This window comes from Dioscorea cayenensis, chromosome 10, assembly GCF_009730915.1.
Source record: "Dioscorea cayenensis subsp. rotundata cultivar TDr96_F1 chromosome 10, TDr96_F1_v2_PseudoChromosome.rev07_lg8_w22 25.fasta, whole genome shotgun sequence".
Taxonomy (NCBI): domain Eukaryota; kingdom Viridiplantae; phylum Streptophyta; class Magnoliopsida; order Dioscoreales; family Dioscoreaceae; genus Dioscorea; species Dioscorea cayenensis.
The window spans coordinates 18,092,741-18,116,064 of record NC_052480.1 but is presented as its reverse complement, the minus strand read 5'-3'; the positions used below and the strand labels follow the sequence as shown (position 1 = coordinate 18,116,064).

Sequence of the window (23,324 nt, the reverse complement as noted above, 5' to 3'; positions counted from 1 at the left end):
CATAAGTCAGATACTTGTTATGCTCTAATGGGAGAAAGAGCTATCTCATGGGATGTGTGAAAGATACCACCATTGTTAGAAAAAGCTACCACCTCGAAAGTGTGAAAGCCATTCTGAAGGCATCTCAGGAAAGGGCTACCTTAAAGGTTGTGTGAAGCTACTACCTATTCTTGTTGTCTATAAATAAGTCCCATTTTGATAAGAACATTGTAGTGGATATAGTGTCGACATTAGTTGAGTTTTTCACACACACACACGCATTCAAACTTCTTTACTTTCATTTTTTATTGGATTGTTTGATAGAGTATTGATTGTTTTATCTAGTGTTTGACTCTCTCCATAGTTTTAGAATTTTATCTTATACTCTCTTGGTGAACCTAAGGCCAAACACTTCTCTTTCTTTCCATGAGAATAATATTTAAATTTTGCTTCAGGACAAGCAAAGACTTAAGTGTTGGAGAGTTTGATAAGTGCTTGAGTAGACATATTTTTCTATATGTTTTACATCCATTGAGCATCATTGTTGCCATATTTTATCTATCATATAGTGTATTTGGTGTTCTTGATAAGTGTTTGTGTGATATGAATGCGAAGCATTCTTTCCTTATGTTGAGCATTACTTTTCTTGGGTTTTTACATTAATATGTGTGTTTTTATGTTACTTTTATGCAGGTAGGGTTGTGAAACCAATTATGAAGGAAAGAAGCCAATGTGGATCACAATGCACCGATTTTGGAGGAAATCTTGCTAAGGTTCAAACGCGAAGATATAAGTCGGGTGCGAGATGCTAGAGTGTGTGCCAACCTCCCCGTATTTGAGTTTGCACAACCATTTGGAGGGGCACAAGGGCAGTCACACTCAAGCATTCCGACTTATGCACATAGAACAAGATCTCCATCAACTTATCCGTCATTGAAGAAGCAAAGCGATCCACGACATAAACGTGTGCCCGTTTATGTTACCTCGATGAAAAGTGGATTCTGGAGTATTTTTTTGGTAGAGCACTGTAGCAGGCCAGTGCTGTAAAATCACTGCAGCAAGCACTGTAGCAGTTGCTGTTCACAGCCGGCCGAAAATGACAGGTTCAGAGAATCCACACGGGTGTGTGGAAATTACCCACGGGCGCGTGAAGCATCCACGCTCGTGTAGTCGCCCGATTCCAGCCCTATTTAAAGCCGAATCAGCCGCGATTTTGGTATTCTTTCTCCATCTTTTCCCCAACTTGAGAGAGGGCTTCGGCTAGGGTTTTGAAGGGTATTGGCCAAGGTTTTGGAGAGGTTCTACGACTCCGACATCGTCATTCCTGAGGAAGAAGGTTGGTAGGGGAGCTTCCGTCGAGGCGTATCCTATATCGGACAAGGGAATCCTTGGACGATGAGTAGAGGACTCTCCGCAAGACCATCGACACGATCATCGAGGGGGTTTCTTTATGGATTCATTGCTTTTACATTCGATTTCTTTGATTGTACTTAGCTCCATGGAGAGCTAAACCCCTAGTGGGTACTTGGGTGATTGTGAACCCTAGGATGTATTCGTTTCTTTGAACTTCTTTATTATGATTTCAATAAATTGATGTTTATTGTGAGTTCCAACCTTGAATGCTTGATTGTATGAACATTTCCCCTAGAGTGATACTAGGGTTGAGAGTTCTTGTTGGTAACCTTGTGAGTGAGTGATACACCACGAGCGTTAGACAAAGCTAGGTTGGAGAGGGTTGAGAGGGTGAGTCGAGAGGTACAGGAGCATCCCCTTTCTCCTCCGACGTGATAGATTCTACCACCGTTCCTTGAGTTCTTTGCGGCCATAATAGAGTGAATGGTCTAATGGATGAACATCCGCTGGGGCCTAGTTGCGCGTGCAATGGAGTGAAGCGTTGAGGGGATCTTAGTATCCAGGGCTTAACTGTGGCTAGGGACCTTCCGCCTGGACCAAAGGGTTAGATCTATAATTAGGAAGCGATTCATCACTTGGAATCCTTAGAGCTCATTGCAACTTTATTCGAGTGCGAGGTTGAGAGGTTATTTAATCTCTCCTCCGGGACATGAATAGAGTTAGGCATAGTTGACCTTAGATTTGGGACTATGTATGTAAGGATTTCCACGACTCACCATTGCATTGATTAGGATGCATAATAGAGAGTTCTTGGACTTGAAGCGATAGTCCTAGGTAAAGCATCATCCGAGTACCCCATCTTTATCAATTGCCTTGTCTCCTCCTTACTTTTGCTCTCTTACTTGTTGCTTTTAATTGTTGAGAATTGAATGATTATCACACTTATCATTGTTGATACTCCACATAGCTAAGAATCGAATTAAGTGTCTTTACTCCCTACTCCCTGTGGATTGGACCCCGCTCACCGGGGATTATTACTTCGACAAACCCGTGCACTTGCGGGATATACGCAAGGGGACCTTGTCAGTTCTTTTGTGCAAGTAGGTTGTGAATGCCTTGAAGGGAGAAAAATAAGCAAACATAGGCCAAGGATCAAGAAAAAAGAGGAGTTCATGAACATGGAGGTGTGTGCCAACTTCCAAAAGGATTCAAGCCAATTTGCTAATTGGAAGTGCACAAAGACAGTCAGATCTCCATGCTCCTACACTTTGTGAAGAATGCAAGATGATTGATTCCCCCAAAGTGTACGGGGTTGCCAAGTAATACCTCGATTGAAGACACGAGGATTGTATTCCACAGGCTAAGGATCTCCAATTACTCCTTCTCGACCTATTATCTAGCCTACAGTCTTAAGAAAGGAAGTTTACTCTACTAGATGCAATTAAAACTAAATACAAGATTACCAACAAATTAGAGAGAACAAGCAATGAGCAAGCAAGATTAACAATGAAATGCAAAGGCCTATGGATGTGGATCACCTTGAGGGGTCATCATGATACATGGATGAAGAACAAAAGATGCAAGGGTAATTTGGACCCAAGGATTTCTAGATTAGAACAACCCTAATTTCTCGGTGGTTGAACCCTAATCCCATACGAATGTTGATAGGAATTTCTTCGAACTCTACATTCCTACGATTGCATTGAGTACAAGGAAATCCCAAAATAGGGATAAACTCATCCTAAGTTCACCCTTAAAATACGGAGGGCTACCAACACCCAATTTCTCGGCGTGTTGATACAAGTATCTCCTTTTAATCCATTTACGATCTAATACATGCGAGTAGGTCACATGTACATGTATAACTCCCAAAAAAACTACGGATTTCTCCTTGGAGTAGCTCTTAGCATGAAACAAATGGATTAAATCTCAAATCAACCCAAGCATTGAATTAACAAGCAATCATCCAAAATACATGATGAACCCCCCAAGGTTCACTGACATCTGGTGGCCTTGGTTTCTAGTTTGTCATCATACCACAACAATCAACAAAATAAAATAAAACACAAATCAAACTCATAAATGACACTCCCTAGATGAAATGGTGAAGGAGGAGGTGGAAAATGGGCCGAATGACGCTTCCCCCACCAAAGGAATGCCGAATGACGCTTCCTCTAGCTGCTGGTCTCCTTCCTTCAAATGGTTGTCGATATCCCCTTGAATGATGATGTATTCAAGCCTTGAGAGCCCTTGACCTTTCCCTTCAATGATCTCCTCATTTCCTTGCCCTTCTTCTTCTTCCTAAGGTCGCTCAAGGTCTCCCAAGAAGTTTCCAAAAAGTTCTCTCCAAAAGTCCCTTAATTCTGCCCTAGATATCTGTATTTATACACTCCAAAGCATATGGACCATATGGGGATTGTATGGGGGCCGTATAGCACTCAAAAACCCCAATTTTCACTTCATACTTGAGCGGATATAGGCTGTATATGGCCTCCATACGGGCCGTGGCAGCATGAAGTCCTAGACAGGTTGCTTCAAACAATCTGGTACTACAGTTACTTCTATAGTAACTATACTACAATAACTCTGGTACAATAATTTTGGGACTGTTTTCTTCTTCTTTTCACCCAAATGTTATCCTCGTGTTCTCCATAGCTTTCTCGTACCCTACAATGCAAATAGTACATGATTAAGCATAAAACGAGCATCAATCCACAACAAAATACATGCAAAGTGTATAAAATATATATAAGAAAACACCCACATTTAGACACTTATAAAATATCCCCACACTTAAGCATTGCTTGTCCCTAAGCAAATAACTCATGAAAAACAAAGAGATTGATAAGTGGCTAAATGCATTACCTCTGGCTCAAGCAAGTATAAGAATCCAAAAGCAATTGACAATGATAAATAGATGTTGAGTTACAGTCAAAAAGCACAATAAAATACCCTGTCTTACCCCTTATATGTCTGTGCCATGTAAGTGAATCTTTTATTTCATTTGCTCTGATCTGGTCTGGCCTAGGGACTTTAATCTGTACAACTCTAGATGCTAATCACTCCACATATAAAGAATACTAACTCGTAAACTACTAAGTGCTACTTCAATGGCCAAGAAAGATCCTTCTAATTCTTTAGCTTGAAACTAAATCCTCTTTTCTTCACAACAACACTAGGTAGGCAGTCAGAAGATCAAAAGAGTTTATTTTATTTCCATTTTCCCGAGTCTGACTAATGTAGATTTGCACAAAAATCTTTCTAGAGGATGCACATGCTGATTAGGCACAAGATCCACCTAACTATTCAATTACAAATCCACATAAACGCATTCATGCTTCACTAGCAGATGAATATTGTCATAGACCCGTTTTTGTTTTATCCTAAATCATGTCTTTAGACTACTCTACAAGCTACAATACTAGGATTAGCTCAACAAGACTTAGAAGTTCTTAAGAGTCCATTGAAGGATAGAACTTAGTGTTCTAAGGCCAAGTACTTAAAGTAGTGTGTTAAGCATACAAGAGAGTTAGAATAGTCACATTGGCTATTCCCAAGGTATCGACAAAAAAATTCAGTGCACAAGACAATACTAGAGGTGAAACAGGATTCAATAAAGCATAAAAACAAGTAACTCATGTCAATCATTAATCCAAGATAAAAGAATTTTACAAAAATGAACAAAGCCATCAAAGTTAGCACTAGCATGTAAACAATGATCTTAATACATGAAATACACCCATCCCCACACTTAGTGTTGTACATTGCCCGCAATGTACACTAATCCTGAAAAACATGGCATATAGGTAATGAAAATAATAGAGAAGGGTGAAAATGAACTTCCCTGGTTGTTCTTATTCTCATGGTGAGGAGTGGCCCGGCAAAAGGTGTGGTGAGCAATATATGTCGGATCCGACCTCCATTCCAAACTAGGAAAGCCCACCAAATTCCCTTAATGCCCTACGAGGCCAAAAAGGGGACATCATCATTCCACAAAAATTAAAAAAAAAATGCAACCACAAGGGAGAAACTAGGGAGTAGTCAACAAAATACATAGATGAAAAAGGAATAAAGTCCTACACCACAAGTTGGTAGGGCAAGAACAGTGCCAACTCATGAAAATAACAAACACACAAAACAAAGCAAACTAAAGTAGATAACAAGTGTCCATGCTCAGAAAGGCTGCTACTCATCACAGGCTGATGCAAGTGGTGGTGGCATGGTTGCAGAAGAAGTGGTCACGACATGCGAGGATGAACTATGATACAAAGTGATAAATCGGTGAAAATCCTTCGCGAGTCGATGTTGTCCCTCAATAATTTGGTGAAGCTGGCCACATATCTCGCGTTGCTCCTAACGCACAGTCTGAATCTCTCCCTCAATCCTCCTCAGTCTTGTGTCAAAATCAGGCAGTGATGTGGCACTGGGGGTGGGAGTAGGTATGCCCTCAGGCTCTAACTCTGTGTCCACTGGCTCTCGCTGACTTGACTCTCCAATGCACGGATGTCATGTGGGTCTGCCACTAGTACCCATGCTTATCACCAAACCAATTGCCCATACGGTGACCTTCCCAAGGGGTGCTACTCCTCCTACAATGGTCATGCCTCTAGTATGATTAAATAACCCCATGCCACGAATCAATCTGGTCACATGGGGCCCAGTAAATATAGCTCCTAATCTCACAAAATGTCCCTGGTGAAGAAATGCATCCACAACAAGGTGGCCAAGATGAGTGGGGTACTTCTCAATGATGTCAAACATCGTGTAAAGATCTGACTGTGTGACTACCCCCGTGCTATCCGTCCGGCCCTAAATAAATCAAGCAATTAGAGTATTGATAAGTGGTTGTGCGATAAAAATACTAAGTGTTCTTTCCTTGTGTTTCAAGGAGTAGAGATACTTTGCACTTTGTTTTGCTTAGCTATTCATTTATTCATTCTATTTCATATTTTCTTATTCTATCATCGTTCTGATTTTTGTTTACTTTCTTTTGGGGCAGCTCCAGGTTATGACCCGAGGGAATCCCTCCATACTAATTAAAGGGGATCCCGAGGTTGAACGTACACTGAGAAAAAAAGGTAAAGAACCTGTGCAAGAATAGTCTAATCTAGCTGATTTGGAAGTAGAAGAATCTAAAAACATAGCAGAACAGAATGAGCAGCAGCGGACATTATCCGATTATGCTAGACCTTCAGTATCGGGGACACAATCGAGCATTGTACGTCCCCCGATTATAGCGCAGAACTTCAAGCTGAAGCCGGCATTCATTCATATGTTGCAGCAATCAGCGCATTTCAATGGTTTGGCCGATAAGGATCCAAATAGTCATATAGAGAACTTTCTCGAGGTGTGTGATATGCTGAAGATAAATGGGGTAACGGATGATGCCTTCAAGTTGAGGGCCTTCCCATTTTCCTTGAATGGAAGAGCGAAGCAGTGGCTACACTCATTACCTAGAGCATCAACTACCACATGGGAGGAGATGGTAGAAGCTTTTCTTGGCCGTTATTTCCCTCCCGAAAAATCTGCAAAACTTAGTAATGAGATCTCATCCTTTGTACAATTGGAATTGGAGTCTCTATTTGAGACGTGGGAAAGGTTCAAGGAGCTCCTGAGAAAATGCCCGCAACACGGATTCCCGGAGTGGATGATTGTTCAGAACTTTTACAATGGTCTGAATCCAAGTACAAGGCAACTCTTGGATGCGGCAGCAGGAGGTACCTTTGGTAGCAAGACCCCCCGTGAGGCCCATCAATTAATTGAAGAAATAGGGTTAAACAGCTACCAATGGAATGTCAGGGAGAAGAAAAAGGTGGCCGGTCTCCATGAGATAGATGCAGTGACTTCGTTGGCTGCTCAAGTGGAATCACTGAGTAAGAAGTTAGATATTCTAACATCGAACAGAGTAGCGGCCGTGATTTCTTGCACTGGGTATGGTGGAGGACATGCTCCCTCCGATTGCCCGATATCTATTAGTGATGCATCTTCGGTTGAGAACGTCGATTTTGTAGGTAATAGCATGAGGACTCAAGGGAACCCATACAACAACACCTAAAATACGGGTTAGAAGAATCATCCCAATTTCTCGTGGAGCAACCAAGGTCCACAAAAGGCCATAGGGCCACCAGGTTTCCAACAACAAGGCCCAAATGTGGAAAATAAACTTTCAGGTTTGGAGACCCGAATGACCGATTTGGAAAAGGCTTTAACTAGGTTTGTGTAATCATCAAATACAAGGTTTGAATCTGTTGAGGCTACACTTCCCAACCATACCGCCTCCTTACATAATCTTGAAAATCAAGTGGGGCAGATTGCGAAGTCCTTATCAGAAAGGCCACATGGAAGTTTGCCGAGCAATACTGTGACCAACCCTAGAGAGCATGTGAAGGCAATCACTTTGAGAAGTGTTCGTGAGGTCGACGGTAGGCTTCCGAGTGAGAAGTCAAATGAACACTCACCTTAGGTTATAGAGGTTGAAGAGGGAACAAGCAAAGAGAAGGAGGTGGCACCTCCATCTTTCAAGCCAAGGATCCCTTATCCCTCTAGATTGAAGAATGACTAAGGGGATAAACAGTACAAGAAGTTCCTAAGTTTGTTCAAGCAACTCCACATCAATATTCCTTTTATTGAGGCATTGGCCCAAATGCCTAAGTATACCAAATTCTTGAAGGACTTGTTGAACAAAAAGAGGAAGTTGGAGGAGAGTGCTTCAGTGATCTTAGATGCTTCTTGCTCAGTGGTCTTGCAAAACAACGTGCCGAGCAAGAAGAAAGACCCGGGGAGCTTCATCATTCTGTGTAATATCGCAATCTAGGTGAAGAAATGGCATTGGCGGATTCAGGGGCTAGTATCAACGTCATGCCATACACCTTCTTTCAAAAGCTAGGCTTGGGCGAGCCTAGACCTACCCGGATAACTTTGCAACTAGCAGACCGAACGGTGAGACATCCGAGAGGTATCATCAAGGACGTGCTTGTCAAGGTTGATGATAAGTGTCTAAATGTAGATGTTTTCATGTATATATCGTATTCACTTTGCATGTATTTTGTGAGGTTTAATGCCCGTTTTGCGCTTAATCATCTATGATTTACTTTGTAGGGCATAAGGAAGCCATGGAGAACAAGAAGATATCATTTGGGCGAAAAGAGAAGAAAACATGAATTTCATACTATCCCCATACTACCCAGTATGGGGGCCATATGCACTGTAGCAGTGGAATGATTTGGAGTGTCTGCCCAGATTTCCATACTACCCAGTATACATGGCCGTATGGAGGTCGTATGGATCGCGAATCTAGGGTTTTTGAGTGCTATATGACCCCCATATGACCCGTATGCCTCAGGGGATATAAATACCAACTTTTAGGGCAGAACTAGGACTTTTGGCTGGACCTTTTCTTGGCTGACTTTGGGGAGATCACTTGGGAGATTTTGGGCGACCTTCGGAAAGAGAAGAAGGGCAAGGAAGCTAGAAGATCATTTAAGCCCAAGGTCCAAGACTCTCAAGGCAAGAAGGCAACATCATTCAAGGGGAGATTTACCACGATTTGAAGGAAGGAGACCCGCGGCTAGAGGAAGCGTCATTTGGCACTCCTTTGGTGGGGAAAGCGTCATTTGGCACCTTCTTCACCTCCTCCTCCACCATTTAATCTAGGGAGTTTCATTTATGCTTTTGTTTTATGTTTTGCTGGTTTGTATTGCTTGTTGTGGGATGATGACATACTAGACCCCCAAAGCCACCAGATGTTGGTGAACCTTAGGGGGTTTTATCATGTATGTTGGATGATAACTTGTTAATTCTATGCTTGGGTAATTTTGAGATCTAATCCATTGTTTTCATGCTAAGTGCTACACTAAGGAGAAATCCGTAGCTCTTTTATGAGTGATGCATGTAGATGTGACTTGCTCGCATGTATTAGATCATGAATGGATTAGAAGGGGATACTTGTATCATCACGCTGAGAAACTGGGTGTTTAGTAGCCCTCCATGTAGGTTTAATCCGAAGAAGAGTAGGTTTATTCCTAAGTGAGATTTCCTCGTACTTAATGCAATCGTAGGAATGTGGATTTGGAAGAAATTCCTATCTATGTTCGTATGGGATTAGGGTTGAATCGCCGAGAAATTGGGGTTGTTCTAATCTTGGAATCTCATGGTCCATTTTACCCTTGCATCTTTAGATCATCATCCATGTTGCATGATAACCCTTCAAGGGGATCCTCATCCATAGGCCTTTGCATCTCATTGATTTTCTTGTTTGCTTATTGCTTGTTCTCTCTAATTTGGTCATAATCTCGTTTTAGCTTTAATTGCATTTAGTAGAATAAAAATCCATCACTTGAGATCTTAGGCTAGATAATAGCTCGAGAAGGAGTAATAGGAGATCCTTAGCCCTGTGGAATACGATCCTCGTGTCTTCACATGAGGTATTACTTGGTGATCCCGTACACTTGCGGGGAAGCAATCAGTGGACATGTACATTTTTTCGGTTGACTTCGTAGTGCTAGATGTCGATGAAAATGCAGATGTACCCTTGATACTTGGGAGGCCGTTTTTGCGGACTTCCAAGGTATTGATTGACATGGACGGCGGAGAGCTAACTTTGAGAATTGGAGATGACAAGCTCACATACCGCCGTGCTGAAGCCATGCACCATTCTCTTGATTTCGATAATACTTTGTACTTTCTAGATGCTTCTGATGAGATTGTTGATGAATACATACAGGAGATGTTCAATCCGGATCCATACGAAGGCTTGTTCGACCAAGAGGAGGACAATGAAGAGATCATGATGCTTGGTTCGACGGAAGAAGTACCATCTACTCCGGGGATCTTAAAGAAGGTGCTCTAGAGATTGAAGAGGGCTAGGAGACGCCACCGGAAATGCTCTAAGACTATTAGAGACGTGCATGAATTGAACAATTTGTTTGAACCATTTCAAGGCGGTCTCAAACCCGATAATTCACCCTCTATCCTCAAGAGATTTTGCTCATCATGTTTCCAAGCCATGGGTAAGAGGGCAACTTTCATCTATGAGCCCCCGTGAGGTAAGACAAGGTATGTCAAGATAAGTGACGTTAAACAAGCGCTTCTTGGGAGGCAACCCAAGGGTTTACTATTTTCTTAGTGTTAGTTTAGTTCTTGCATGAATAAAGTGTTGAGTGTTGGTGTCTTGATTTTTATATACTTGTGTTGCGATTTTATTGCTGGTTTTGAATTGTCATCATGTGTTTTCATTTAAATTTGACGAAGTTTTGGTCGTTTGAGCTATTTCTCATGTTTTTCACTGGTATAGATTGCATATTGGGGCAGGCTCTGAGTATGTAAACATGTTCAGAAATTTTCTGCAAAGCCTGCAGAGTTTTCTAAGGCATCCAAAGAAAACACACGAGCATGTTGAATTAACACACGCTTGTGGCTTTGTATTGCGGGCTCATCCAGAGAAGGCACAGGGGCGTGGACTCCCCCCTGTGAATGACCATGCGATTCTCGCACGCCCGTGCATAATTTCCACACGGGCGTGTGAATTCCTGCAGAGATTGGCAGATTATCCCGAGAGCGCACTGGGGCGTGGACTCGCCCATGTGGGCGACCTTGTGAAAATCGCACGGGCGTGGGCAATTTCCACATGCCCGTGCGAATCTCTGCAAAGAAGCTCTCCCCATACCGAGAAGACACAGGGGCGTGCGGCTGCCCCTGTGAGTTAGACTTGTGAATGCCCACGCCCGTGTGGAATTTCCGCACGGGCGTGCGGAACACTTAGCAATTTTTCTCGGATATCCAGAGCAGCCACAGGGGCGTGCGGCTACCCCTGTGAGTCGGGTGCATGGGCGTGAGTATTTATCACACGCTCGTGTATTTTCGTTCAGAGGCAGTGAGTGTTTTCCCGAGAGCACACAGGGGCGTGCACCTCCCCCTGTGAAGCTTTCCTGTGAAGGTACACGGGCGTGTGAAATATTCACACGCCCGTGCGGATGTACAGAAGTCAAAAAGGCGTGAGTCCTTTTAAAAGGATTAGTGTTCCTCTTCATCCTAATATCCTCCGGTTGTCTGAGAGCACTTCTACATTATTTCCCGACCTCATATAGCCAATTTGGAAGGATTTTACTTGGTTTTCCTGCCGTTTTCAAAGCTTTCTCATCTCAAGTCGGTGGTAAGCCCTATCTTTGATTTCCTTCCCAAATTCATGATTTTCATCGCTGAAACTAGTCAATAATGCTTTGTTTCTTCAATTAGAATGATTATTTATTATTAGAACGAAGTAAAAGAGTTGTAATGGTGCATTTGTGGAGTTTAATGAGCGGTCGTGCTATTATTCACGGCCCGTGGATCCACACGGGCGTGCGGAAATTTTGCACGATCGTGTGGATTTCTGCAGCTATGTTGAATTAACTTGTTTGATCAATTCTCTATCAATTTTTGTGGACTATGGCAATTAGGTCAAAGAAGCAAGCTGATAAGCGATCGCGAGAGTCGTCTCTTGAGTCAGAGAGCATGAGATTCACTATCCCCAAGCATTAGGCTCATTTTGAGCGTCTATCGAGACTTCAGTTCTGACAGACTCAGTTCTTGGACACGAGTATATTGAGAGATTTGCAGTAGGGTGATGAGTTTGCTGATGAGGTCGAGGCTCTCATTTCAGTGGATGGTTAGAGGCAGTTATTGTTGATTAGAGAGCTAGCCATCCGGCAGCTTACAGTGGAGGTTTTGTCGACATTCGAGTTTGACAGATCCTATGCGAGATTCGACGACCTCGACGTAGTTCAGTTCAGAGCACTTGTACATCACTATAGTTTTAGTATCACTCAGTTTTCAGTTCGGCTCACCTTGTACAAGGAGGCATTTACAGACACTAAGGAGTACCCTCAGTTACCGACAGATTATCCTAGAGCTCTGACCCCACAGAGAGCTTACAAAGCATAATGTGGTCAGGGCCAATATGAGCCAGGGGTGTCCAAGGCCACGTGCCTTTCCCGACATGCATACCGATAACTACATGCCATCATGAGCAGGTTAGTTAATGGCCGTGGTGATAGCACTAGCGTTCTGAGCTGATCACGAGCTTCTGTACTTATATTTGATGATGCAGCACATACCGATCCATCTAGGGCACATCATCGCTGAGTACATATGACATCAGGGCCAGTATGCCAGATTGGGAGCGATCTTCTCGGGTCCATACATTACGAGATTAGCTCTGGGTATGGGTCTCTTGGGCCCTATTCGCGGGGCCGAGAAGACGAGTATACCTGTGCACCTGAGCCTGGAGATGATGAGATTGATGGGCATGGTCCATAGGGTTCAGACAGGAGTTTATGCTCTGGTTCTACTGATCCAAGAGATAGCCGAGGAGGAGGGTGATGATGCCGAGGGTTCCCAGCCTGCCCCTGAGCCTTAGTCAACACCTATGGATACCGAGGCATCTCCAATGACAGAGGACCCACCCACCGTGAGCATGTCTTCACCATCTTGAGCCCAAGATCGCTTTGAGAGGCTCGAGAACGCTGTGGGGGGTGATATGGACAGAGGTAGTGGAGGCCCGAGCAGGGATTGCCGATATTAGAGCTACGCATGCCGCACAGTATACGGAGTTCATGGCACGTTTTGACACCTTACAGCAGATCTTATAGCGAGACGTCGGCTCGTCATTTATCCTACGGCCGAGGACTCCTCCGGCCCCCTCAGCTCTGCCAGCATCTCTTTCACCACCTCCACCATCACCCTTTGATCTAGCACCTGCAACAACAGAGGATCCAGAGCGCGCCATCGACATTTGATTTTTTTTTTCTTGTCCTTTATTTCTGCATTTTATTTTGGACTTGTATAATCAGAAAGGACTCACCTTCTAAGTTTATTTTTATTTTGTATCTTGAGTTGTATTCATTGTCTTATCTTTTATATACTCGAGTTATTTTTGTTTTTATTGAGCCTCAGTGAACCCCTCATGTATGCGTGCAGATGGTCTTGTCATCATGGGAATTGAGACTTTGTCATGGGCATGGCCAAGGTGTTTCGGCACTTGGCCGTGTGAGCTTCACGACCCGTTGGAACAACACTCTCAAGGACTTTGCTCCATCAAATGCAACACTAGGAGTCAGGGGAGTATTGTTTTGATTGCTTTTTCCCACATCTGAATCTAACTGAGTTACATTATGAATGAGCTTACATTTGTACATTGGGGACAATGTACAACTTAAGTGTGGGGGGGAGTTTCATAGCGCATGCATCTCTTTTGTACGAGTTTTGATTGATATACATGCTCACATAGCCAATGGTGGTTTACCTTAGTTGCATTGATTTTATTCTTGAGTTTATGAAAATGTTTAGCATTGAATGTTTTCAAGCTCTAGTTTTTGCTTGAATTTCTAGGAATTTTTACCCGATTGACACTTGTTGCACTACTCACCCTTTGAACCCTGTTGGAAATTCATGTTTGATGTATAAGGGACTAGTTTTAGTTGTTTCTTGTGTTAGTTCTAAAAAAATGATGAAAAAAATGAAAAGAAAGAACAAAATAGTTTTGTTGTTTAGTTGTGCTTGTTGGGTGGAAAGAGCTGCCACCTATGATGTATGAAGCTACTCTCATAAGTCGGATACTAGTTATGCCCTAATGAGAGAAAGAGCTATCTCATGGGATGTGAGAAAGCTACCACCTCGAAAGTGTGAAAGCCACCTTAGCGTCCTCTTTGGAAAGGGCTACCTTAGAGGATGTGTGAAGCTACTACACTTTTTGAAATTTTGTTACCTTTTGTAGATAAATAAGTCCCTTATACGTAGAAATTTGAGGAGTATACTTTGGGTCGACTTGAGTGAGTTCATACACTCACACGATTTCGGGTTTGTCACCTTTTTGATTCGAGTTTTTAGTTAGAGCATTGATTTTTCATATTTAGTGTTGAAATTTTCCGTACATATAGAATATACTCTTTGTATGCTTTGGTGAACCTAAGGCCAAGCACTTCCAATATTTCCTTTGTCTGTGCTTTAACGTTTTAATTTTTGCTTGAGGACAAGCAAAAGCTTAAGTATGGGGGAGTTTAATATGTGCTTGTGCGATAAGAATACGAAGTGTTCTTTCCTTGTGTTGAGCATTACTTTTCTCAGGTTTTAATGCTAATATGTGTGTAGTTATGTTACTTTCATGCAGGTAGGGTTGTGAGGCTGAATATGAAAGAAAGAAGCTAATGTGGGTCGTAAATACACCAATTTGGAGGAAATCTTGCTAAGGTTCAAACACGAAGACACAGGTTATGTTCGAGATGCGAGAATGTGTGCCAAACTTCTCGTATTCAAGTTAGTATAACCATCTGGAGGGGTACAAGGGCAGTCACATTTAAGCATTCTGACTTGTGCATATTGATAAGTGCTTGTGCGATATGAATGCGAAGCGTTCATTCCTTATGTTGAGCATTACTTTCCTCAGTTTTCTACATTAATATGTGTGTTTTTATGTTACTTTTACGCAGGTAGGGTTGTGACGCCGAGTATGAAGGAAATGGGCCAATGTGGATCATAATGCACCTATTTTAGAGGAGATCTTGTTAAGGTTCAAACGCGAAGACATAGGTCAGGTGTGAGATGCTAGAGTGTGTGCCAACCTCCTCGCAATCGAGTGAGCACATCTATTTGGAGGGGCACAAAGGAAGTCACGCTCGAGCATTCCGACTTATGCATATAAGAACAAGAGCCCCGCCAACATGTACATCATTGAAGAAGCAAGTGATTCACGACGTGAATGTGTGCCCGTTTGTGTTACCCCGATGAAAGTATGGAATTGGGAAGTTAATCAGGTCGAAGGCTGCAGCAGAATACTGTAGCAACACTGTTCACAGCCGGCCGAGAAACCAGAGAAACAGAGAATCCACACGGGCGTGTGAAAATTCCGCACGGGCGTGTGTTCCGTACACGCCCGTGTAGTCGCTCGATTCCAGCCCTATTTAAAACCGATTTCAGTCCCGATTTCAGTATTCTTTTCTCCATCTTTTCCCCAACTTGTGAGAGGACTTCGGCTAGGGTTTCGAGGGGTATTGGCCAAGGTTTTGGAGAAGTTCTACGGCTCTGACATCGTGATTCCATTAGGAAGAAGGTTGGTAGGGGAGCTTCGATCGAGGCGTATCCTCTACCGGACGAAGGAATCTTTGGACGACGAGTAGAGGACTCTCCACAAGACCATCGACACGACCATCGAGGGGGTTTCTTTATGGATTCATTGCTTTTAGATTCGATTTCTTTGATTGTATTAAGCTCCATGGAGAGCTAAACCCCTAGTGGGTACTTGGATGATTGCGAACCCTAGGATGTATTTGTTTCATTGAACTTCTTTATTATGCTTTCAATAAATTGATGTTTATTGTGAGTTCCAACCTTGAATGCTTGATTGTATGAACATTTCCCCTAGAGTGACACTAGGGTTGAGAGTTCTTGTTGGTAACCTTGTGAGTGAGTGACACACCACTAGCGTTAGACAAAGCTAGGTTGGAGAGGGTTGAGAGGGTGAGTCGAGAGGTACAGGAGCGTCCCCTTTCCCCTCCGACGTGATAGATTCTACCTCTGTTCCTCGAGTTCTTTGCGGCCATAATGGAGTGAATGGTCTAAGGGATGAACCTCCGCTGGGGCCTAGTTGCGCGTGCAATGGAGTGAAGCGTTGAGAGGATCTTAGTTTCTAGGGCTTAATTGTGGCTAGGGACCTTCCATCTGGACCAAAGGGGTAGGTCTATATTTAGGAATAGATTTATCACTTGGAATCGCTAGAGCTCATTGCAACTCTATGCGAGTGTGAGGTGTTGAGATTGTTCGATTTCTCCTCCGGGACATGTATAGAGTTAGGCATAGTTGACCTTAGATTTGGGACTATGTATGTAAGGATTTCCACGACTCACCATTGCATTGATTAGGAAGCATAATAGAGAGTTCTTGCGCTTGAAGCGATCATCCTAGGTGAAGCATTATCCGAGTACCCCATCCTTTATCGGTTGCCTTACCCTCTTCTTACTTTTGCTCTTTCACTTGTTGTTTTTATTGTTGAGAATTGAATCAATTTCACACTTATCACTATTGATATTCCACATAGCTAAGAATCAAATTAAGTATTTTCACTCCCTACTCCCTGTGGATTCGACCCCGCTCACCCGGGATTATTACTTCGACAAGCCCGTGCACTTGCGGGATATAAGCAAGGGGAACTTGTCAAGTTTTTGGCGCCGTTGCCGGGAAGCTAGGCGTTTAGAGATACTTTGCACTTTGTTTTCTTAGCTATTTCACCACACATTCTATTCCATATCTTCTTATTCTATCATCATTATGATTTTCTTTTTCTTTACTTTTGGTGCAGTGACACGTCCGAATATGCGTGTGTAAACCGAAAGTGCACGGGTGTCGAAGTAATAATTACCCCGGTGAGTGGGTAGTCGAATCCACAGGGAACAGGGCTACTAGTACTAACTTCTTCTCTGCTTTCTAACCTAATGATAAATGGAAAGGTGTGGTGATCTAATGTGCAAAGAAGTGAATACCGGAGACGAATATGCAAGGGTTAAATGGATAGAGAATCTCAATCAGTAAAAGTGGGGTATTCGGGCAATACTCCCCCCTAGGATTCAGGGATTAGGTACCGGATAAGCAAAGTGTTTCTATGATGAGTAAGTTAAGTCGTGGAAATCCAAACATAATCGGGTCTATCTCTAGATCACCGATACTAGTCCCCTACGAGGTCCCGGTGGAGAAATCGCTCAATCTCAACACCTCACACCACATATGACTGCAAAGCACTCTAGGGGGCCGTTTGGTTCGCAGTAATGTAGAAAGATTACCACGTGTTACGTGGTAATCTGAAAATATTACCACGTTTGGCATTACACAAGTGGTAATCTAGATGGTAATATCACATTACCAACTTATAAATATTACCAAGAAAGTGGTAATCCCATTACCACCAAATTTGGTGTCTATCTTAGATTACCGTGGTAATTTTATAACTTTGTATATTTTAACAAATAAATTACCATGACAACCAAACACGGTAATGAATTATTCCCGGTAATAAGAGTTTCTAACCAAACATGGTTATATTAAATTACTACAATATTCCCAACCATATAACATTCCCACTCATATTACCATGGTAATCTCGTTACGTGGTAATATGTCATTACCACGAACCAAACGGCCTCTAGGGATTCCAAACTGTGTATCCAATTCCTAAAGATTGATCCAACCCTAATTCCCGGCGAAGGATCCTAACCCCCTACAAGGTCCCGGCGGAGAAATCGAGCAATCTCACGCCTCCCACCAAATATGGTTGCATAGAGCTTAGGGAATTGAGATAGAATACACCAATCGGAGGGGAAAGGGGACACTTCACTATCTCATGACTCACCCTCTCAACCCTCTTCAATCTTGAGATTCTAACCCTAATGGAGATCTCTCTCCCACCAAGGCAACAAATCATGCAAACCAAATAACCATAAGATCAATAAGGCAAGCAAGCATTAAACAATCAAGAATGAAACTTAATCAAACTCGGATTAAATAGAAACACAAAGCAAATCCACAAAAGATGAGAATCCTAGGGTTCACAAGCCCAAATACCCTCTAGGGTTTTAGCCCTCCATGGAGCAACATACAAAACACACCATCAATGAATGAAAGTACATTAAAACCATAGAAATAAACCCCCTTATATATGAACTGATGGCATTGATGGAGAGCTTCGATGTCTTGAAGGACCCACTTCGAAGCTAGGTTCACCGGTGGCTTCCTTGATGCTATGACGGAGGAGGAATCGATCAAAGTTGGTGACGAAGCGCCTCCAAAGCCGCAAAGACCTCCTCTCCAAACCCTAGCCATCTCACCCCTCAAGAGCCGCACAAAAGATGCGAAAGAATAGGGCAAAACGGCTATTTATAGGCCTTAGATCGAGTCTGTCACGTGCCCTCACGCGCCCGTGTGGATTTTCCACGCGCCCGCGTGGGCTGCAGAAATTTCCACGCGGCCAATCACTCTTTTCTTGAGGCCACATATCCGGGCACACGTCCATGTGGTAGGCTATAAAACTTTTCTTCATCGATGTATCTTTGAGAGGTCTTGCAATCTTCACAAAGAGAAGAAACATTAAGATGTGGCTGCCTTTGTGCCCTTCCAACTAGTGAATTGACTTGAATCTTCTTGGAAGTTGGCACACATCTCCACGTTTATAAACTCCTCTCGTGTCTTGGTCATTGAGTTGAACAAGAACTCCCAACATTATGTCTTTATAGCCCATCTTTGCTTCCTTTTTACTCTTCAAGGCATTCACGACCTATATGCATAAAAGAACACCAAATACACAATATGAGACATAAACCACAGTAAAAATGATGCTCAATGCATGTAAAACATATATAAAAATATGTCTACTCAAGCACTTATCATGCAGCTCCAGGTTATGACCCGAGGGAATCCATCAATATTGATTGAGGAGACCTTGAGCTTGAACGTACACTTCGAAGGAAAGGGAAAGAACCTGTACAAGAATAGCCTAATCCAACTGATTTGGAAGTAGAAGGATCTGACAACATGGCGGAACAGAATGAGCAACAACGGACACTATCCGATTATGCCAAACCTTCAGTATTGGGGACACAATCGAGTATTGTGCGTCCCCCAATTACAGCTCAGAATTTCGAGATAAAGCCGGCATTCATCCATATGCTGCAGCAGTCCGCACAATTCAACGGTTTGGCCGATGAGGATCCAAACAGTCACATAGAGAGCTTCCTCGAGGTGTGTGACATGCTGAAGATCAATGGTGTGACGGATGATGCCATCAAATTGAGAGCCTTCCCATTTTCCTTAAAGGGGAAAGCAAAGCAGTGGCTACACTCATTGCCTAGGGCATCAATCACTACATGGGAGGAGATGGTAGAAGCTTTTCTAGCCCGTTATTTCCCTCCCGGAAAATCAGCCAAGCTTAGGAATGAGATCTCATCCTTTATGCAATTGGAATTGGAGTCTCTATTTGAGACATGGGAACGGTTCAAGGAACTCCTGCGCAAGTGTCCGCAACATGGATTTCCGTAGTGGATGATTGTTCAAACCTTCTATAATGGGTTGAATGCAAGTACAAGACAACTCTTGGATGCGGCGGCAGGAGGTACCTTAGGTAGCAAGACCCCCAACGAGGCTCGTCAATTGATTGAGGAAATGGGGTTAAATAGCTACCAGTGGAACGCGAGGGAGAAGAAAAAGGTGGCCGGTCTCCATGAAATTGATGCGGTAACTTCATTGGCGGCCCAAGTGGAGAGTTTGAGTAAGAAGGTAGATCTTATAGCTTCGAATAGAGTTCCGGCCGTAACCAACTGCACCGGTTGTGGTGGAGGACATGCTCCCTCCGATTGCCCAATCGTCATTGGTGATGTTTCTTCAGTTGAGAATGTCGACTTTGTAGGTAATGGAATGAGACCTCAAGGGAATCCATATAGCAACACCTACAATTTAGGTTGGAAGAATCATCCCAACTTTTCATCGAGTAATCAAGGACCACAGAAGACCATGGGGCCATCGGGGTTCCAACAACAACAACAACAACAAGCCCCTCAAGTGGAAAACATAATTTCAGGTTTGGAAACCCGAATGACGGATTTCGAGAAGTACTTGGCTAGATTTGTTCAATCAGCAAATACAAGATTTGAATCAGTCAAGGCTACACTTCGCAATCATACCGCCTCCATGCACAACCTTGAAAATCAAGTGGGGCAAATTGCGAAATCTCTTTCCGAAAGGCCACATGGAAGTTTACCAAGCAACACGGAAACCTATCTGAGAGAGCATGTGAAGGCGATCGCTTTGAGAAGCAGTCGTGAGGTTGAAGGGCGGCTTCCGAGTGAAATGCCGAAAGAACACGCACCCGAGGTCGTAGAGGTTGAGAAGGAAGCAAACAAAGAGAAAGAGGTGGCATCCCTATCTTTCAAGCCAAGAATCCCTTATCCCTCTAGATTGAAGAATGACCAAGGGGATGACCAGTATAAGAAGTTCCTGAGTTTGTTCAAGCAACTCCACATCAACATTCCTTTTGTTGAGGCTTTGGCTCAAATGCCTAAGTATGCGAAGTTCCTGAAGGACCTATTGACCAACAAGAGGAAATTGGAGGAGAGTGCTTCAGTGGTGCTTGATGCTTCATGCTCTTCGGTATTACAAAAGAACATGCCGAACAAGAAGAAAGACCCGGGAAGCTTCATTATTCCGTGTAACATCGGCAACTTAGGTGAGGAAATGGCATTGGTGGATTCGGGGGCAAGTATCAACGTCATGCCATATACTTTCTTCCAAAAGCTAGGCTTGGGTGAGCCTAGGCCTACTCGGATGACTTTACAATTGGCGGACCGAACGGTACGACATCCGAGAGGCATCATTGAAGACGTACTTGTCAAGGTGGACAAGTATATTTTTCCGGTTGACTTTGTAGTGCTAGATGTTGATGAGGATGCAGATGTACCCTTGATACTTGGGAGACCGTTCTTGCGGACTTCCAAAGCATTGATTGACATGGACGGCAGAGAGCTCACATTGAGAGTCGGAGACGATAAGCTCACTTACCGCCTTGCTGAAGCCATGCGGCATTCTCTCGATTTTGATGACACTTTGTATTTTCTAGACACTACTGATGAGATTGTTGATGAATATATACAGGAAATGTTCAACCCGGATCCGTATGAAGGTTTGTTCGACCAAGAGGAGAGCAATGAAGAATTACTAATGCTTGGTTCGACCGGAGAGGAAACATCTACCCCGAGAATCTTGAAGAAGGTGCTCCAGAAAATGAAGAGGGCTCGAAGACGTCACCGAAAACGCCCCAAGACTGTTGGAGACGTACATGAGCCAAGGGAGTTGGACGAACAATTGCAAGGTGGTCCGAAGCCCGATAGTACACCCTCTACCCTCAAGAGACTTTGCTCATCATGCTTTCGAGTTATGGGTAAGAGGGCAACCTTCATTCATGAACCCCCGTGAGGTAAGAAAGATACGTCAAGCTTAGTGACGTTAAACAAGCGCTTCTTGGGAGGCAACCCAAGTGTTTACTGTTTTTGTACTTTTAGTTTAGTTTGTTTGCATGAATAAATTGTTAAGTGTTGGTGTTTAAATTTTTGAGTGCTTGTGCTGCGATTTTATTGTGGGGTTTTAAAAGAATTCATTGTATGTTTTGTTGAGAATTGGCGAAGTTTGCTCGTTTGAGTTCTATTTTGTGATTTTATCTGGTATATTTTGCACAATAGGGTAGGCTCTAAGTGTGTAAACATGTTCAGGCTAATTCTGCAGAGCCTGCAGGTTTTTCTAAGTCATCCAGAGAAAACACACGGGAGTGTGGAAATTCCACACGCCCGTGGGTGTGTACTGTGAACTCTTCCAGAGAGGGCGCAGGGGCGTGCGGCTGCCCCTGTGGACGACCATGAGACTGGCACACGCCCGTGGGTAATTTCCACACGGGCGTGTGCCTTCCTGCAGAGTTGGGCAGATTTTCCCGAGAATACACAGGGGCGTTGACTCGCCCCTGTGGGCGACTCTGTGAACCACGACGCAGGCGTGGGTACTTCCGCGATACCCGCTGCGAAACTCGCAGGGTGTTCCCTCCATCCCGAGAAAACACAGGGCGCGGCCGCCCCGTGAATTGAGGCTCAGGAATGCCCACGCCCGTGGGGAATTTCCGCACGGGCGTGTGGGCGACTTGATATTTTTCTCGGATAACCAGGGAGGCCACAGGGGTGTGGGTCTTCCCTTGTGGGTCTAGAGCACGGGCGTAGGTATTTTCCGCACGCCCATGTGAGATCAGTCAGAGTCAAGAGAGCGTTTTCCCGAGAAGGCACAAGGACGTGTGTACACCCCTGTGGCGCTCTCGAAGTGAGGCGCACGGGCGTGGGTAATTTCCACACGCCCGTGGGGATACACATAATTCCAAGAGATGCGATTTCTCCTTAAAAACCTTTTGATCCGTCTCATTCTTCATCTCCAGTCGCCGGAAAACGGTTCCCGATTATATTTCGATCCTTCGTCGCTATTTGGAGGAATTTTCTTCGCTAATCTTACCGAATTTCAGACGTTTTCATATTCATCTCTTCGGTAATCCTTTTATCCTCTTTTCTTCACCAATTATGGTTGTTCACGGGTTGAATGCTTTTAAACGCGAGTTTTCATGCATGATGGATATGTAGTAAACAGTTAGAAGTGATTTTACAATTGAATTGTTAAGATTTTTTTGTGCACCGGTGCGGGAGTTTCACGCTCTGCAGAGCCACACGGGCGTGAGTAATATCCACAGGCCCGTGTGGAATTCTGCAGTATTTTTCCTCTGTGATTTTTTTTTACTGTTTTCGTCTTTTGCACTCCAGCTATGGCACCTCGAGCAAAGAAGAATGAAGTTAAGCACCTCAGACTTACCTCACCCGAGTCGATACATATGGAATTCTCGAACCCCGAGCATCAGGCTCGCTTCGAGAGACTTTCAGCACTCGGGTTTGGTCAGACTTGCTTTGCGGATTTACAAGTGCTTCAACAGATTCAGCAGGGTGATGAGGTGATTAATGAGATTGATGAGATGCTGACAGTGGGGAGCTGGAGGAGGCTGCTGACAATTAGTGAACCGGCTTACCCCACACTTGCGCTAGAGGTTTTAGCGTCCTTTAAGTTTCGATTGCTACATGGGAGGGCTGATACTACAGAGGCAATACGGTTTCGGGCATTCGGACATCCATTCTCTATAAGCGTCACTGAGTTTTCGATTAGGATGGGCCTGTACGATGTCGCTTATACAGGTACCGTGGAGTATGGCCGACTACCAGTAGATTTTCCAGTGTCAGTCACCCCATATCATGTATACAGGATTTTGTGTGGGCATGGGGAGTACGAGCCGTGATTATCGAAGGCTTCTAGTTTGTCCCGGTTCAGTTACAGATACATACACGCAGTCATCAGCAAGTCCGTGACAGCTCGAGCAGATAACACAGCCGCTTTAACCAGATTGGATC

At 43.7% G+C, this 23,324-nt stretch overlaps 2 non-coding genes across 2 annotated transcripts; both read right to left on the bottom strand.

The window, feature by feature from the left end:
* Positions 1 to 6,862: 6,862 nt before the first annotated feature.
* Positions 6,863 to 6,969, bottom strand: LOC120271174. The gene has a single exon (XR_005539796.1). It is a non-coding gene; the product is annotated as a small nucleolar RNA R71 (small nucleolar RNA).
* A 12,303-nt stretch (positions 6,970 to 19,272) lies between these two features.
* LOC120271173 lies at positions 19,273 to 19,379 on the bottom strand. Its single transcript, XR_005539795.1, has one exon. It is a non-coding gene; the product is annotated as a small nucleolar RNA R71 (small nucleolar RNA).
* Positions 19,380 to 23,324: the final 3,945 nt, after the last annotated feature.